The 6,000-nt window shown below is 46.6% G+C and overlaps 1 protein-coding gene across 3 annotated transcripts in view; it reads left to right on the top strand.

Moving 5' to 3' along the window:
* Positions 1 to 454: 454 nt before the first annotated feature.
* RCAN2 (regulator of calcineurin 2) overlaps positions 455 to 6,000 on the top strand; it is a 261,968-nt gene continuing 256,422 nt past the window's right edge. Inside the window, exon 1 of one of the 3 annotated variants that reach the window (XM_028509078.2) lies at positions 455 to 471. The gene's annotated coding sequence lies outside the window, so the exon portion shown is untranslated. Of the gene's footprint in view, positions 472 to 910; positions 1,242 to 6,000 lie in introns of those variants that run through there. The other 2 variants (XM_028509077.2, XM_036024184.1) reach the window with 2 other exon arrangements.

The following is a 6,000-nucleotide window of genomic DNA, read 5'->3' as shown; positions in this document are numbered from 1 at the left end:
CTCAGATTTGTCTGCACTCTTACCTTCTTCCTTCAGTTTTCCCCACTTTCTCTATTATGATCTTTGACATTTTCTTGCCAGGAGACTCAGCTCTGCCCCTATCGGTGACACCCATAAGCCACAGGCTTCCTTGGGGCTCTGACTGCTTTATTTTGTACAGCAGAGACTTCTCCTGGGGATAAGTTTTTTGAGCAACAGATCTACCCTAGATTCTATTTCAAATGCAACCGTTTACTGTATAATACCAGCTTCCCATTCCTTGTGTCACAAGCCCTCACACAATAGGAGTCCTTGAAGCCCTTCCGTCCCCCAGGTCTGGTGGCTGCTAATCCTGGCAAAGCTGTGAAACCCGCGCAGGGCACCTTCAGCCTTGTGGGCGGGGCAGGCGTAAGGCTTCAGCCAGAGGGCGCCAGCACCCACCCTGCGAAAACGCCCCGAGGACCTCCCAGGGGCTTCCCGGCATTTACTCAGGTAGCGGGAGTTGGGGGGCCCAGTCCGCTGACAAGAAGAGTCTCGCTGCCGGTATTCTGTATGCACCGTTTGCTTCACGGCCAGTTTCTTGGCTGTTGCTGCCCAGTCACCCTGTGCTTCATATTCATCGCCCCCCGCCCCGCCCCACTCCAAACCCCAGGAAGCCCCCCACTCCGGCTGTGACCCCTAGAAACCCCTCCTTGCCGAGGCAGAGACTTTTGTGGCCAGGATCCTGCGCTGGGTCCCCAGAGGGTCTTCACCTCCTCTTGGGCACCCCCAGTGGAAAAGAGCGGGTAAGGGGCTGAGGGCAGAGTGGGAGCCCTGGAGGTGGAGTAGGCACCGGATCATACGGTGGGAGAGGTGGGTGGAGGAGATGAGAAGAGGCCAGACAGGGGCTTTCGGTTTCCTGGGGTCTGATTGGAGGTTGGCCCGATGAGTCGGAGCTGGGGGCGCGCCCATCTCTGCTGGCTTCAGCGAGAGCCGTCGGCTCGGCCCCTCCCCGGAGCCGCTTTGTCCCGGGTGACGGCGGTGGAGGTTGTGGGGAGGAGAGGGCTAGAGGGAGAGACCCACGGATCAAAAGACCCAGAGACCAGGAGGCGGGGCGAGCAGCGTACGGCCCTACACCCAGGCCCGCAGGCACCGTGCCCGCCCCCTACGCGCGCTCTCACCGGTGGCAGGTGAGCCAGCAGCGCCGCGCCCGCAGTCGCGGCCCCGGACGGACAGCTCGAGCCACCGTCTGTCTCTGCCCGCGCATCGCGGACACCCATCAGGTTGGTTATGTAACTGCGCCGGCCGGCTCTCCCCTGCACCGGGTCCTGCCAGGGCTGCGTGCGGTGCCCCAACCGTGCCAAGGACCGTGACAAGGGGTGGCCAATCGCGCGGGGTAAGAGAGTGGGAGGCGGTGGCGGTGGGGGTCGGGGGATGGTTTCTGGATTCAGTTGTAAGCCCCTGAGGTGGCTGTGGGGACAGGGGTCTTCCTTGACCCCCTTCTGGAGGGCGTGGGTCTCTAGGAGCCTCTTGCCCATTCTACTGGCCCCACGGTTCACCTTCTCAGTAGCAGCAGCAGGTGCACAAGTGGAGGATAAAGAAAGACGCTTGTGGTCTCCGGGACTGAGGTTTGAAGTGGTGGTTAGGGGAGGTGGACTGGACTCAGAGAGCAAAGGAGAAAACGGAGACACTCCTTTTCCAATGCTTAAAAAGTGCTGGGAAGGGGGAAGGTGCTTTGAGGAGCAGCAGTGGGGGGGGTGCGGGTGGGGGGGTTGTCCTCCCTGGGATTAGCCGGCTTGGGTCATCTAAAAATAACTTCAAGTTGGAAAAGTGAAAGAGAAGGGAGCACAGTGTGCTGAGTTCTTCCTGCCTGTGGGATGCTTCGCTGTGGAAGTCACCAGAGGGAACAGGCAAATCTCAGCCACCTGATCCCTCTGCTGCCTCCTGGTCTCACTGGTTTCCAAGGTGTCTCAGTTTGACTTTTAGTTAATGATTTATTCTCCAAGGCACTGCAGTCTTTTTCTTATCCTAAAATGAATTATATAGTACAGTGCATGCTTTGAATTTTCTGTTTCCTACGTTGGGATAAAAGTGTTTAGTGGATGCTTCAAAGGCCAAAGCTTTTTACAGTATCATTTTAGTGAAAACAAAAGTTTCTGGGCTTCCTTTAACATACAATCCCACAACTGGAGAAGAAAGAATGCTAGACCATTCCAGCCCGCACTTCTCCCTTCCATCAGCCAGAATCCCACTTAACCTATCATATGGAGGGGAAACTTCAGGAAAAGTAGGACATTTTAAATAATGCAACTCAACTTTCACACATATTACATCAACTTAGAAACACAGGACAAATGCATCACAGGCACAGGGCAATGCTTGTTAAGTGGCCCCTCCATTCTGGGGACGCAAGGAAGATGGAGAAACCTAGAAGCTGGAAAAAATCAAGAAGCGGGTCAGCACTGACCATGGAACAAGGCAAGGCTGGCTGCTTTTCAGTCGACACATAGATTTTCTTTAGCCATAGAGCTATTAAATATGATCAGTCATTTAGTTGAATTAGACTGAAATGTGAGTTGCACTTGGCTTTTAAATCCATTGCAAATCAAATCTGTATTTATTGATCACCTACTGCCCCAGTCCAATCCATAGAGTTTTGTGTGGGAAATGTGTTCTCAACTAAAGCTGCAGAATCCCAAGAGTTTTCAAAATGTCTGTGTGTGCAGGCCCTGCAAAACCCCTAAATTTGGAAGGGTGTGGCCTTGTACGGTGAGGAACATTTAACAGGCATAAGTAGGGACTTGAGAGCTTTGTCATTTTCAAGTAAATATCACACACTTTTAAAAACCATTGGAATATCATTTGCAGCTAGTCATATATATTACAGAACTAGCTTTGCTAGACCAACTTTGATGGTTCTGTGGTCTCATTCCCCATACTTCTGTACCATCCACTCAGTTTATTAACAGTTATTTGTTAAGCATCCACTGTGTGTTGTGTAGGCCTTGTGCCAGAGACTGCATGAATGAGGCCATGCCTTTTAGAAATCAATCTAGCAATAAAAGATAAGAATAAATGATAATGGTCAGCATCGTGAGTGTTTAATGGAAATAGGAACAGGTTCAGTGGGAGCCCACGGAAAGAAGGGTGGAGAGAATCTGGAAGAGCCTGCAGAGTTCACAGCTGGACTGGATCCCTGTAGGCACTGGGAGGTCTCTCCAGAAGGGACTAGCCTTCCACATTGAAGGGAAGGTCATACTAAAAAAATGCCTAGATGTTCTGAAATGGGGAGGTGGCAGGGAAGTTTGTCAGGGGAAGGGGGGTTTCACTTCACCTGGGCTGTGCCTATACCTTGTTGAGGAGAAACCATGCAGTCTAATGGGAAAAATGATTTGATCTAATTTGTATTTTCCAAAAATGACTTTGGAGGTGATGAATAGGTGGGATTACAAAGAAGAACAAGCTCAGATTTTAGACCACTGGAGTGGTCTAAACCAATCCCCCCAAAATGAAATTAATTTGCCTGAACCAGGGAGAATAAGGAGAGAGAAGAGTGATCTACAGAGAGCCATTTCAGAGGGACAGTCAGTGGCACTAGGTCACCACATGGATGGGGGTGTAGAAGGATAAGACTAGATGTCTGGATGTGGTCAGGCTTTTAACTGGGTTAGGAAGTAAATAGGAACAAGTAGGTTTGAGCGATATGATGAGTTTCAATTGAAAGCTTTCCTCTAGATCAGGAATGAGATGAGGATACTCACTGCAACAACTTTATGCAGTGTAGTACTGGGAGTCCTGGCCACAACATTTAGGCAAGAAAAACAATGAAAAGGCATCCAGATCAGAAATAAAGAAGTAAAACGGTCTCTATTCTCATATAACATGATATTATATATAGAAAACCCTAAAGATTACACACAAAAAAACTGTTAGAACTAATCATTGAATTTAGTAAAGTTGTAGGATACAAACCAATATACAAAAATCAGTTACATTTCTATAACTAATAATAAAAATACTATATGTAATTAAATATATAGTATATATTACATCATATATAATGGAATATTATTCAGCCATTAAAAAGAAGTAGATCTTGCTACTTGCGACAACATGTATGGACTTTGAGGGCATTATGCTCAGTGAAATAGGTCAGAGAAAGACAAATACTGCATGATCTCACTTATATGTGTGATCTAAAAAAAACTGAACTCACAGGTACAGAGAACAGAGAACAGGTTGGGGTGAGGGTAGGCAGAATGGACGAGGAGAGTCAAAGAGTATAAGCTTTCAGTCTTAGGATAAGCTCTGGTGCCTGTAGTTAACAATACTGTGTTTTATCATTGAAAGTTGCTAAGAGATCTTAAAAGTTCCGGTCAGGAGAAAAAAGTTGTAACTATGTGAGGTGATTGATGTTAATTTACTGTGGTAATCTATCATCTATCTATCTATCTGACAAAATCGATATGTTGTGCACCTAAAACTAATACATTGTTATATGTTAATTGAATCTCTATAAAACTGGAGGTAATGAGAGAGTAAGCAAGGAAGAATAATTTTGAGAAAGATGGGGAATTTGACTTTGAACATCAAATGAAAATGCTCCGCAGGCACTTTTATTTTCCAATGGTAATTTCTTCATTCCTGGTGCTAACCTTCTACTCATCTTACTTTCATTCCTGAGATTGTCTATGGCTGTTTTTGAAGAAGAGAAAGGGAATTTGATAGCACAAAGTTTTTTCCTCTTTCTTCCCCAAAAGTGAAAATAGTAACTGTCATATTCTGAACTAGCAGTAGTAATAATAAAAATCATTTAAATTATGATAGTAATATCTAACATTTATTCAGTGTTTGCTATATGCAAGCACAAAGAAGTTAGAGTTCTACCTAGATTATCACATTGGATTCTCATGACAACCTTATGAGGCAGACACTATTATTATCCTCGTACAGTTGATAAGGAACCCAAGGCAAAGAGAGAACCTTATCTAGGCCACACAGTGAGTAAGAGGTGCACCAGAGTTTAAGTTTAGGCAGTCTGACCAGCAAGTACCCTGAATCGTCAGAATGAACAACATTGAAATAATTCCTGTCCAGCCTGGGGTTTGTTTTGTTTTGTTTTGGTTTGGTTTGGTTTTTTACCCTCCTGTTTGTATATCTGTGGCTAATGCTGTAAAACTGAGTCAGGAGTCCTGACTCTCATCTGGGCTCAAGCCTGATTTGTTGTGTGACCTCTGCAAAATCACATCCCTTCTCAGGCTTTCATTATTTTAAATCTGTCTGTTAATCGGAAAAGAGGTTGACCAGGTGATCTCTTAAGAGGCTCTGCATTCTAAATTTCTCTCATCCAGTCTCAAATTTTACCACTGATTTGGGTTAAAATCAGGCTCACCTGATCTCTTTTAGACTGCGAACACTTATAAAAGGATTAACTAAAATGGGGCCTGTCCTTATCAGCTTGATACCAACTAGTCCCTAGCGAGAGTGCCACTGAGGGTCCGATGTCGCGGGAACCTGCATTTCAGAGAGTGGAAAGCCGGCTGAGCACTGAAATGGAGGAATCTCTGTAGTCGCTGACCAGTTTCTTCCTTTTAGACAGGTCACTTAAATTCTACGAAACTTGGTTTTCTCATCTCTGAATAATTGGGGTGATTAATACACATGTTGTATGATTGTAAAGAGTGAAACAGATAAAGCAGGCACAGTGTGCAAGTCTGTCTCATTGAAGTTGCTCAGTACATGGGGGTCCTCACCTTTTTCGCTCCAGGGAAACAGACATGCAGAAGAGGGAGGTAGCTTCTGTGGGTGGCGGCGAACGAGGAAAGAACGCTGTGAAGGCTTCAGCATGCAGAGACCGCACAAGGTGGTGGGACACGGCCCGCACTCTCACAGTGCCGCACATTGCCCCTCTGTAGCGTGTGCACCTTTGCACCTAACCATGTTGTTGACAAGTCCCCCTGCTGGTACTTTGTGCCTCATAACTTAAACAGATGAAATCTTCAGGGGAAATCATCTACGGTGGGCGGGTGCTCGGGTGAGATC

Source organism: Phyllostomus discolor, chromosome 4 (assembly GCF_004126475.2).
Source record: "Phyllostomus discolor isolate MPI-MPIP mPhyDis1 chromosome 4, mPhyDis1.pri.v3, whole genome shotgun sequence".
In the NCBI taxonomy this organism is placed as follows: Eukaryota; Metazoa; Chordata; class Mammalia; order Chiroptera; family Phyllostomidae; genus Phyllostomus; species Phyllostomus discolor.
This window is presented reverse-complemented; position numbering and strand designations above follow the sequence as displayed.